This window comes from Aphelocoma coerulescens, chromosome 3, assembly GCF_041296385.1.
Source record: "Aphelocoma coerulescens isolate FSJ_1873_10779 chromosome 3, UR_Acoe_1.0, whole genome shotgun sequence".
Lineage (NCBI taxonomy): Eukaryota > Metazoa > Chordata > Aves > Passeriformes > Corvidae > Aphelocoma > Aphelocoma coerulescens.
Genome location: NC_091016.1, coordinates 12,387,269 through 12,399,839, shown reverse-complemented (window position 1 = coordinate 12,399,839; position 12,571 = coordinate 12,387,269). Strand labels below are relative to the sequence as shown.

At 38.7% G+C, this 12,571-nt stretch overlaps 1 long non-coding RNA gene across 2 annotated transcripts; it reads right to left on the bottom strand.

Annotated features, from left to right (window-relative positions):
* Window positions 1–3,130: 3,130 nt before the first annotated feature.
* On the bottom strand, window positions 3,131–10,115 carry LOC138107131 (uncharacterized). Of its 2 annotated transcripts, none has more exons than XR_011149250.1 (3): window positions 10,031–10,115; window positions 4,642–4,798; window positions 3,131–3,737 (listed from the first exon to the last, which is right to left on the bottom strand). It is a non-coding gene; the product is annotated as an uncharacterized lncRNA (long non-coding RNA). The 2 variants fall into 2 exon arrangements; XR_011149249.1 differs by lacking the exon at window positions 10,031–10,115 and adding an exon at window positions 9,169–9,255.
* Between the last annotated feature and the right edge of the window lie 2,456 nt (window positions 10,116–12,571).

Below are 12,571 nucleotides of genomic sequence, written 5' to 3'. Positions count from 1 at the left end.
CAGTTCAGGTGCAGCAAACAAAAATTGAAGCTTCAGGTTGATAGAGATTCTGCCATCATTTTTTTTACCTTTAGGGGGTTTTTTTTTGTGTGTCTTAATAGAGGAATGGTTTTGTAGATTAGAAATTAACTTTGAGCAAGAACAGCAAGAAAATCCATCCAGCCCGAAGCAAGCAGAGCCTTCAGGCGAGTGTTTGTGGGCTTTCTTTAGAAGCACTCCCTGGACACATAAACAGAGATCATTAGTGGTGATTTGTGTATCACTGCTGCTATCCTGTTGATAGCATGCTTGTCTTCTATCTTCTTTGTCTGAGTCCAATTCGAACTGGAATTCAGACAGCAGTAATAACCACAGAGGGATTCTCATTCATTTTTTCATCGCCTTCCAAATTCCTTGCTTGCAAAGGTAGTTCATAGATCACACCAGATCACACCTTTGACAAAAGTTTTCACTATTGCTTGTGCCTGGACTGAGATCAGTCTTCCCGAGAATATTTATTCTTGTGTGTGTGTGTGTGTGTGTGTATTGAAGTTGAATATTAAGATAAAAAGGAGCTTTTGGTTATTTCTCATCAAAGAGTTGAACATTCCCTGAACCCTCAGCGACCTTTTAGGTGATGCTTTGGAGAGTCTAAAATCTTTGGCCAAGCCAAGGCTCAAGATGATGGATGTTAATAGCATTAGATGCTGAGAAAGCCCTTCATGGGGTGGAGTGGAATTATTTGATAACAGTTTTAATACAATTATGAATTGGAATAACTTTTCAGGCAGATTTCTTTCTCTATGTGACCTATAGCAGATGTCAGGATTAATGTAGACAAGTGCAAAGTTTTGCTCTTTTCTGGAAATATTTATAACACAGACATTTTATCTAAAAGCTAATTAACAGGTTTTTAGCAGGAAGATTACTAAGGTTGCCATCCTGCTGACATGATCATACTTTGTTATTACAAATGTAAATTGAAACTTTGCCTTCCTGGATAGATGAGAAAAAGGTTTTGCTGAGTAGTGTTTGAGACAATAAATGTTGGGACAGAAAAGTAATGAAGAAATGGATGAATAAAATTAAAACTTGGCAAGATAGAAAAAAAATGTTTTTTTTCTCTCTAAATTTTTGAAAGACACATTCTCCACATGTAAGGAAATGAATCATTAGAGAGCAAACCTGACATTATCCCTGTATTGAATCTGAAGAATGAAGCAGGATTCATTCAGGGCTGCTTTTTCTTTGAGGATGGCAAAGATTAGCTGATTTATGTGAGAAATTTTAAGAGATTTTCTTTCCCCTAAGATTTCACAGATTCCCTAGTTTCAGGATAAAACTCAAGTTTTGTGGGCTTTTTCTTTGGTTTTCTTTTCTTATTCCATTAAGTGGCATTATAAATCAAAACTTCTAGAAGATATTTTAAAAATTCAGAAGTCTGTCAGTTCATCATTATAATCAGTGTAACCTCTTTGCTGCTTATTTCAGTGTATTAGCCCATTTTATCTCTATATTTTTTTAAAATTAGAAAGGAAAATAAAAAGAGCCCTATTTGAACTTTACCCTGTGATGCAATATTTCTTTGTTTGTACTCCAAAATTTTATAGGTCTTCCGCGGTATTGTGCCTTATTGAAAACTCATGCTTTATTTGCTGTTAATTATTATCTTTTCAATATTTCTGCTTCTTAAGATTCCTCATCCTCTTTAACATTTGTTTCAAATTAATTACTTTCTGCAAAGTTATGCACTTGCATATATGCCTTTTTGAAGGCAAGTGGCATAGTGCTATTATCTATCAGTTTTTGTAATTCTCTTGGTCTCTCTCATAAGATGTCTGTTATCCAAGAGAGATGTTTGCAAAGTATATTAGTTGAGAGTCTGTAGATCTCAAATATCTGGCATGCATGGATGATGTAAACAGCCTTAAAGACAGGAGAAGGTGGGCTTGAACTTTCATTTAATTATGAAACAGTAAAAATTAATAAATGGATGAGGAAAACAATCTGTTCTAAACACATATGATACTCTGCTAAAGTTAATCCTAAACCACAATGCTGCTGTATTTTTAATGCACTTGCAAAGTTTCATCTGCAAATTTCATTAATATACTCCTGTAGATCCAGGATGGCTTCTCCTCAGGAGTCTCTACTTTCTGGATCATAAAGTTGTCTTCACTATAATTTAGGAACCTCTGCGATGATGCATGTTCAGCTGTATTTGTTACTCAACAGATGTCTGGGTAGTTAAATTCCTTCATGAGCCTTTATCAGTACTTCTATTCTGGGCTTCCCAACTGGTTCAAGATGTATCTCTCCTAGCCGGCAGCGCTGCTGAGAGATCAATATGTACAGCTTGGGTCCAGGCTGGTTCAGTGTGGAGCTGGACTGGCTGGTTGCCCTGACCACCACCAGTCTTGGTGCTCAACTTGACTGTGTAGGTTCTGGAGTCAACGCCTTGTTGGTTCCTGCTCGAGAAGGACCAACTTATAGGGGCAGCTGGGGATGGGTCCCACATTCATAATTCTTGAGACCATCTGCTGCAGTAACTGTCACTGCTCTTCCTGCGGGGCTGCCGCCTGGGCTTGCTGCTCGCACATAAATTTTGACAACACCTGCTGCTCTCGCTATTCCTTCATATATTATATCCACAACAGAAGCTCAAAACCAGGCGCTGCTTGCACTTCATTGAAACAGCCACCTCCCCGACATAACGCTCTGATTCCGAAGCTGCCCCTTTTGGTTTGGTTTCAATAAAACAGGCGTGATAATGAGTTAACAATGCTGAGGGTGAACATCTCTTCAGACCTATCCCAGGTTCTTCAGCCGTCCCAGCTACTCTCTGCACTCCCCAGGTCATCTCTTGTCTTGGAGAGCCACTTGTCCCTGCCTTGGCCACTGGTTCCAAGGACTCAGCAGGATGCATTTAACCTTCTGCCAGGAGGATCAACACCCAACAGCAGTGTGGGCAAGTTTTGGGTAAATGATACCAGACTGCTCTATTCCCTTAGGCTACTTCCTTGCACTACATACTAAGGAGCTTTCCCTGGATTTGTATAAAGAATAAGATAATAATCTGATTTGCAACTAGAAGTTCTTAATCTACACCACTATGATTCATTATTAATGAATATTCAGTCTACTACTCGGTATTTGTGAAAACACTCTTAAACTCTCAGGGTTTAAAGAATTTTAGCCTGAATGATATTCACCAAGGAATTTACATGTTGCCATTCTGCCATCTAGAAGTGTTTGTCATTCAGAGATCAGAAGAAATACCAGCCATTTTTTAGTTTTCTGGGCAAGCAGAAATGAATAAACACAGTCAAAATAAATGCTTTATTTTGAATAATGAAAAGCAATTGTTCTCCTGCATTGGGCATGTAAGTATTAAATTTACAGGCATCAGAACTGGTTTGCAAATTGTTACTTATTAAAATGAGAATTATATTTCCACCTCCCACCAAAGGCATAGATAAACTCTGCTGTAATTTCAGCTCATCCTGTTCTGCACTGTACTAACTGGCAAAGTTGCTCCTCTGGCACTGGCAGATTTGACTGTATCATATGCAGTTTTTACTTCATCTGAAGCCAAAGTGCTTCCTTCTTCTGATGAAAATGGGCAAGAAAGGAAGGAGATGAGATAGTATCACTTCAATACCAGTTTGGGGGTTTTTGTTCCTCTGTTAATTTTTCTTCCCAGTCATTTAGATTATGCTGATAAAAGGCAGGATGGGTTTCAGGACACTACTTGCCATCTAAAAAGAAAATAAAATGCAACCAAAAAGCATTGCTTCTTCCTTTTCAACAACTGAACTGATCTTCTTTGCCTACACCCCTCACCAAGCATCTGACTTCTTATGGCTAGCTAGCAAACATAAAGTAAAACACCTGTTTACCAGACACAGAGCTATGTGTCTGCCATTGCCAATCCATCTGTGGAACATAAACATAACTTTCACCAGCTGCTTCTTTTAGCATGGGCTGGTAATGGAAGCCATTATAGAGCATATCAACAACATACTTTCCTAATAATCATGGGCCAGAGCATCACAGGGTGTAAATTGGCAGAGCCTCACAGAAGGTGATACTGATTTACACCATCAGAGGATCTCACCCCACTGTCTTTGTTTTCTTCACACTCTTCTCCTTTTAGCACCCTTACTTTCCTAGTTTCCAGTCTTTTTCTGTTTTTTTTTCCATTATATTTTACTAATGAGGCAACATGTTGTGAAACAATTCCTGGGCCAGGCTCAAGCAATAATGGATAATTACCTTGGGTACATACAGACTCAATATTAACGACTCTAAGAAAACCTCTGTAGATTCAGAGGTGTTATAGTGCAAAGACTCCAACTGGATTTGGGCCAAATGCCCCATTCATATAAACATGCTCAACTCTATTGACTTCAGGAGAATTATACCTGCTTTTGTTTGTGCAAACATGCTGAAGGTGATTCACAAAATCATGCCCAACCACGTCCACTCTCTTTAGATTTAAATTGAGCTTGAAATCTCACAGTGCAAACAGCAGATTCCTTTTTGTCTCGCATGAAGGCTAGTGTGTTATGACTATAATTAAATTGCTGATAGATGCCCTTATCTCTCAGGCTACTCCAGGATGCAGTAATGAGGATCTGCTCTTCACAAACATCATCATACCTCTTTCCTTGTGTGACATCATTTAGGCAGGTCAGGATCTTGATGGTGACCCAAGACAACATTCATCCTATGACCAGGCTGTTCATTTTCCTTTCAGTGAGAAGGGCAGAAAGGCCTCAGGACTTTTTGACTCTTCATTTTCCAGTTAGAAGACAACCTGAAACTCAGAAATGAAATTCCATTAGTATGTGAAGCTCTAAAATGGAAAAACTTGTATATCTTTAGAGATGTCAAATATGGGGACACCCATCCTGTTGAGCTCAGCCCAGAAATGGTAGCAATGCCTGAGACTTATCCACTGGAATTCACTTTCCTCTTGGTAATTTTGTAACATACACTGAGTAGTGCTTTCCAGGACTCCTGCAATTGCAAAAATCAATGCTTACCTCTAATATATTCCGACTTAAAGTGTGCAACCTTATTTAAAATGCACTGCTAGAGCATATATTTTCATGTATCGTTATGTCTAAATGCATGATAACCAGGTTGAAAATCAAATTAGCTATGTTAAGGTGAATATTACAATGTGACTACTACCTGCTGTGCCATGAATGAATCTTGTAAACACAATCAAATCTCTTTCCTTCTCTCTCATACACAGAGACACATGCATGCCCTTGCACAAGAAAAGAGATTCTTCACCTTCTGCCATCATATTGTCACAGCAGCTCATGTTTATTGTGAATGACATCTTCAGCTACAACTCAGCATGAGCTTCTGGTATGCTGGAGTTGAACATCCTACCAGGAAAATCAGCAGTGACATTAAAGTTGTTTCATGAATAATGAAAAAATAAATTTACTGTAGGTACACAAAATGCTTTGTTTAACTAAAAGCATTTGCAGAGAAATTCCAGGTCTCTGAGGGCAGATACTATTTTATTAACTGTGGATAGAGAACTTATTTAGATGGAGCTGTTTTCATTATATTTGTAATTTTCTCAATTATACAAATGAGAGAGCATGTGATGAGTTCTATTAGCAGGATACAGACTTCTCTTTAGAAAACTCTACACTCCTAGAAAATCACAAAACAGCAAATCCTCGGTACTGGCAGCTACGAGTCTTTCAGCCACTTACATTCTGTGTAAGGTTTCCATGTGTCTCCCAAGTCCAAATTTGTGTAAGAACAGTTTTAATCATTTATAGGGGCAAAAAGGCTTCAGAGACAGTAATGCAATTACATAAGTGTATAATGCAAAAGAGAATTCAATTTTCTCAATGCCATACAAGGTAAGCTTATTCCTGGACCCCAGCAAAAGACACTCAAAACATGACTGCACCGTGTCCAGAGTTTTGCTGGCTGAACCCATGTGTGCTCCTGCCAGCCCTCAGAAAGTTCATAATCACAAAATTCAGGGAGAAGAAACAAGCCTACTTTGAATTATGGGGTTATGGTGACCAGAGTTTTATATAAACGTTGTTTGCAGTGGAAATGCTATATTTTGTCCTATTAAGGACTGAGCAAACACACTTTTTACACAGCAGTAATGTATCAGGCAAAAGGGAAAACTTTCAATGATTTCAGGCTTTGTGCTAGACTGAAACTTCTGATCCTAAAATGTAACAGCTTTTAATGAAACACAAATATATTTATATATTTGGTTCCAGAAGTGGAAAAGAGTCTCACTAACAACCCCTAAAAAAAAAAAAAAAAAAAAAGCTGTTATTCCTCATTCCTTGGAATGTTTTATCCATATTCATATTCATAGCAAGAACCCTGAGCAATGTTCCCAAGTGCCAAAAAGTATGAAAACTAATACCAAACACATTGTCAATATCCTACTAACTATTAGTCATGAACTTATCAGCATGGAAATACTTATTCTCAGTAGAATTTTCTGAATGGCAACATGGCAATCATAAATAATCAACTTCATAAGTAGTGCAACTTTAAGTACAAGCTTAAAATTAGTGATTTAAAAGACCCATCTTCCCTCTCAAGGAGGGTGAATAGATTTTGTTTCTACCTTTCAGTGAGGTAAAAGGCACAAAATTGGTCTTTTCCATAAACCTAGGTCATCAATTTTTTATATCGACTAGTATATTTTATGACTTCTTTCTTGTGAGTTCAAGTTGCCTGTATTTCCTATTCATAGAGAACTGCTCATTTCCTGTTTAAGAAAACACATGTATTTACTCTTATTCATTTAACAACATTCTAAATGGCAGTAACAAAAAACAATAAACAGAAATAATCCACCTAATTAGTGCCTGTACACAAAGCCTTTACTCATTCTTTGTCTTTAAGCAAGACAGAAAACTAAGAGCATTTTATTTTTCTTTTTGCCATGTGCCAATGCTTGAAGCAAAAAAAAAATGAGATAAGTCTAAGGTATGCTAGCTCTTTTGACTCCCACTACTGTCAGGTGGGCTTAGGCAGGTGGCTTAGAGCTTCACCTTACCAGCTGCAAGGATAAATCATGATCCAAGAGAGGGCCAACATTTGGATTTGACATGTGGGAAGAGCTGCATCAGGTATCCCCTGACATACAGGCAAAAAAATTACAAATAAGCAAATGTATGAGCAAGTAAACCCCATGAACTATTGGGGAATGTGTCAGTCAATAGCAATGCAAGCTGTATTTCTATCTATTATACAAGAAAGGTAAAAGTATTCTAGTAGGTCACTTAGTTACTTCAACCAGATGGAATCCAAAATGTTCAGAAAATTAAAAATCCATTTATTCCTCCAAAGTTGCATTCCATCTGTTTTCAGACATTTATGGAATCTTTTTGCATACAGGATATGGCAACCACTGGTGCCTTGGAAATATTTCTCCTTCGTGCAGCTCACGGAAAGCCAGGCTGGATATAGACAGCACTGAAGAAAGCCCTTTAATTCAGGTGCTCTAGCTTATCTTCAAAATCTAGGAAACTATAGTTTTGTTTTAAACAAAGGAATCATAAAATACAGTGTATTATCTGCAAAAATGCAACAGGAACTTTTAATCTTAAAAAAAGGAACCAAAACAAAACCAAATCAGGCTATTTCTTGCTCTTTCCACCTTGAAAATTTTAACTTTCCTGCCAGTCTGTTTCTCATTTTCAGCTTGTGGAGACAATAAGAATGATTCAGATGCTATGAAGGAATGCAGCCTGGCATGTAGTGATCTCCACCCTGAAGATGAAAGTGACAAAATTACCGCAGGAGTTATGAGCTCTAGCCTTCATCAATCATTTTTCAAGAAATATTTTATTTCATTCAACTACACATTGTGCCTAGATCTAACTTGGGTATGGTCCCCTTCCTCCTCTCCTTGTTCTCAGCATCTTCAGCTTCACCAGATGGAAGGACATCATCTGGCATGCAGGCCAGGCCAAATTTTCTGTATATGACACAAACATCCACATTTCCTGTTTCCATAGGACCTCTTTGCAGTCAGTGGCTCATACAATAGTTCACTATCAACAAGCTTTATCGTGCCTGGTGCAGAGAGTGAAGCTCATCCATAAGTACAGGGCTGTATGTCTATTGTCAGGCCATTATATTCCTATTTCTCTCCTGGTTATCCACACCTCACATTAAATCACCCCCAACTTCTGTGTTGGAGCCAACTGCATGCCTTTGAGGTGAAAGACATTCAGCAGGTAACTCTGTCCCAGGACTGTTTCTTATAGGGCAAAACCACACCAGATTTTGTGACCTTAAGGAGTCCTCCCATGCTACACAACAGACCCTTGCACCATAAACACCCTTCATGACCAAGGCCCAGATTACTTCAGACTATGTGAACAGAGGCAGGAACATGTCTTAAATTATCTACATCTGCATTTTGTTCACCTCCCCAAATCATCACTGGCAGGGGACTGTCACATGGAAAGAAAAAGCACTCAAAAATCCCAAGGCAGCAGATCAAAGAGCAGAGAACTGGCTTTTAAGCTTAAGACTTCATTTTAAAAAAAATGCTGAAAAAGTAAATCACAAATGATGGATTATTTGTTTCAGTCTTTGCATTTGTTTTTAATGTCACGTCATGTCTCCACATTTTCTTCTACAACCCAAAGGAAGGGAAAAAAAAGTTAATATTCCTACTTAGTCTCATCCTGTCTAAAGCTGACACTTTAAAAAACTGCCAAAACAACCAAAACAACCACACAAATTCAGTGAGAGTATAGAAAGACTGACTAAAAGCTGTTATGAGTGACATCAAGCTCTGATATAACAAGCCTGTACTTTTCATCACTCCTGTTTTGGAATCCACCAGGTTTGGCTTTGGGGTTGAGGACCAAATGCTAAAAGACCATATTCAACCAGCAGCAGAAGGGGAGACTAGCTTTCCTCCTTTTTTGGACAAATATTCTTCTTCACTCACTGGGAAAGATGATGCTGAGCTAGTGTGCTGCCCAATATGGACAAAACACAAGTGGCAAAACAGTAGAACTGGAGAAAACCTAACTAGTGCACAAAGGGCCTCGAGGAGCATCCCGAGAGTGCATCCACCCACGAGGCAGGCACACATCTCCCCAGCATGAGTTTCTATCCACTCAGAAAAAAAACCCCTCTCTCTCAAGAGTTCAAGCTTACCAAAGGTTTCTTTTGATTACACAGGGGGACTTGGACCCACACTTCCTTATCAGCTAAAGTGCCTGCCCTGCTTTTCTTTAGTTTCACCCATCCCCTGCTAAGTTTAGTAGAAAAGGCAACAGCTGTGGCTACTGACAGAGGAAGGTCGGCAGCTGCAAAACGGAGATGCTGCATTTCAGTATATAATTTTCTTTCCACAGTGTCTCTCCCTAACTTTCCTCTTTAAGAGGCACTTAAAATCCATGTGTCTGGCTCAATTACTGTTATTGTAGCTATGGAACAGAGTGTGATGCTGATGAGGGCCTACCTGTCTAGTTAACCCCTTTCTGGATGCTTTCTTTCTTTGATTCATCATTGCTTGTGACACATGTATTGTCTAAACTATGTTCAAGAACAAGACTCTAATACATTCAATGGAAGAAGGTGAAAAAATCAGAAAAAGGTGTATGAGATGCAAGAATAAATTTACATGCTAACTTTAAATGTTCTGCTTCTGAGAAATATCTTAAATAGAGAGCATGGTTTCACTGCAAATTAAGTATAACATTTGCAGTAAAATTAATAATAAAATTTATTTTGCTTCCTTTGATTAGGAGAGTGCCAACATTGCAGAAATGCTTTGCCTTTATGAACCCATCTAGAGATTCTCTGTTCTTTCAGCATTCAGTACATTATCAAATCGTATCTGAAGCACTATGAATTCATGCCCCAGAGGGCAAGAACCCAAATTTAAAGTCATCATCATTCTGTGCATTTTTTGCTCAGTTGAAGGTTTTATGATACAGGCTGAATGTCTTTTCAGGACAATCCTAAAAATAAGCTAATACAATGGGGACTGAATTTATTGGATATGTACACTCACCTTCAGTTGATGTTCTCCCTAGGTCAGTTCTCATGTGATTGGCAAGGGATCGTGACAGCTTGTATCTTCCTATGAGAAACCTGTGTAGACAATGGTAATTAGAACTGCCACTCAGTCCTCCCTGACAACAGCTACTGCAGTGGCTCTGGGCCTCTGAACTAGCTACTGCCTCTGGAAAATCCTGTTTCCCAGTGTTTTCTCCTCCTTAGGCACATACCTAATTGCATGTAAACATTCTGTAATTTATTATGTGACACAAAAACATTGGTACCTTCAAGCTGAAAATACAGTGGTTGATAAATACTGAAAAACTGCAATTCTAAAATGTCACTTACAATATTGTTCTCCAACTGCCTTCCCTGACTAGTTGGTGAGCTAAGGATACTTCCCAGGTAATGGAAAATCTGAAAAGGGTCTCAGTCTGTTTTTTAAGGAGCCTAATTCTTAGTTAAAATTATGAGTGTTGAAGCTTGTAAGTCAGCACAGCTTTGAAAAAAATTCCTCGTTTCAGATTTAGAAATAGCAGTGCATTTTCCCTGTACTATTCTATCTCAATCAGAACAAGAATAAAAAGGCTTAATTATCTATAAGTATATTTTTACCCATAATCGATTTACTCACAAACTCTTAATAACTGCAACTGACAAAGAAAAGAAAATGAAAAAAAAAATACCAAAACAGCAATGCAACAGTTCACAGCTGTATTTGGAAGAGACTGTCAATAAGGGAAGATGTTTGGAAATATTTGCAAATTAAAATGAAGCTGAAACATTTCTTTATGTTAGGATATCTACAGAATGAAAGTTGGATCTGTTCTCAGCTTTGCTGAGATTTGGAGGTATGATTTCAGATACAGCTTCCTTGTCCGTGAAATGGGGCTGACAATAGAGCTGTAGTTTCCATGCACAGAGCCCAGTTATTTAGATCTCGTCATATTAAATAGCATCTTTTTATCTTGCAGTAGGGAAAAAATATCCAGAGCGAGGCAATAAAGAATTGCTGAGATTCAGAGTTGAAAAGGCAGTGAAATCTAATCTCCATACCATAGAAATCAGTGGAAATTGACTTCAAAACACTGTTGATTTCAATGGTTTTGGGATCAAGGAGAACAAACTTACTGCACAAAGACAAATCTGCTTTCCAGAGCAATGCTTCTTGATAGGAGCAGCCTGTCAGACAGCAGCAGACTGTACCTTTGGGGCAGACCCATGCTGAAGGCTCTACATAGCTCTAGGGTGTCCAGGAGCATCTGAGGGAAGAAGTTCTCCCTCTGTCTCCCACAGCTTCTCCAAGGCACCAAGAAGGATGTTCTGGCTTACTCCTATGGTTAAGCAGAAAGCATTTGGCACCAGACCAGGTGTGCAGATTCCCAGGGAGAGAGGAAATCAGGCTGTGTGGGAAGGGTTAGGCACAAGGACCTGCTTCTATTTCCTACCCATTCCCATTCCATTAGCATGCAGCCTGCCGCCTACAGGAATTTCAGTTGTGCAGAATCACATCCAGAGCACTGAGTTGGCCAGACTTTGAAGGCATTGCAACCACTGCAATGCTAAGTTTATTTTCCCAGTAACAATCCAGCCAAAGAAGAGCATGGCACAGTGTATTAAGCCTCTTGATTAAGTTTTATGCAACCACTCTTTAAAAACTAACCCAGAAATGGCAGTGCTGTATTTTTAGACAGATAATTACATGGGTACTCCCATATACGTACTTCAAAATTAATCCAGTAGTGTGGTCATGCAACAGGTCAGACAGGACTGAGTGAATACTGAGTGAATAGTACCATTTCCTTTTTAGACTTTGGTTGTAGCATGGTATTTGGGTAATACTTTGGCACAGTGCACAGGGAAGTAAGAGTGGAGCTCTATCCCCGTGCACAGACTCTTCCCCTTAAAGCACCTGCCCACCACTAACACAGCATAACCTTCACTTCCATCGTTAAAATATCTGTTCCCTGCATTTAAAAGTCCCACTAAATTCAACACCAAACCCACAGAATCCTACTCCATTGACTGCACACAGTTATCAGAGGATGCAAACCCAGTGTGTTGGTAGTGCCAAACTTATCCAAGATAATGCACCACCCTCCTCTCAGAGGTTGCATGGGAGAACAATGTTAGGATGTAAGCAACGAAGTATGCACAGGTAATCTGTGGAGAAATGCATTTCAGAAATGTAATAGAAAGCAATCTGCAATCCCAGGCAACACAGGTGGAAGATGAAATCTAAAGGAAATCACATTTTAAGCACTGAAGTACAGTTACAGGAGCCAAGTAATTAGAACTCTGCTCTTTTAGACAGCATACTTTTTGACAGTATCATAGTTCTTAAAAGCTCACAGTGTCCATAGCATTTCAATTTTGAAACAAATAAACTTTTGTTTATTCCTCTCTGCCCCCACTCTTCACTACTGTGTACTAATCTCTATACCCATTTTCCACATCCTAGCAGAACAAGTACCTTCTAAGAAGATATTTTGGGTTATTAATGGCTGGATTTTTTTTTTAATGCAACTGTTTAGTTATTAACAGATGCAAAGGA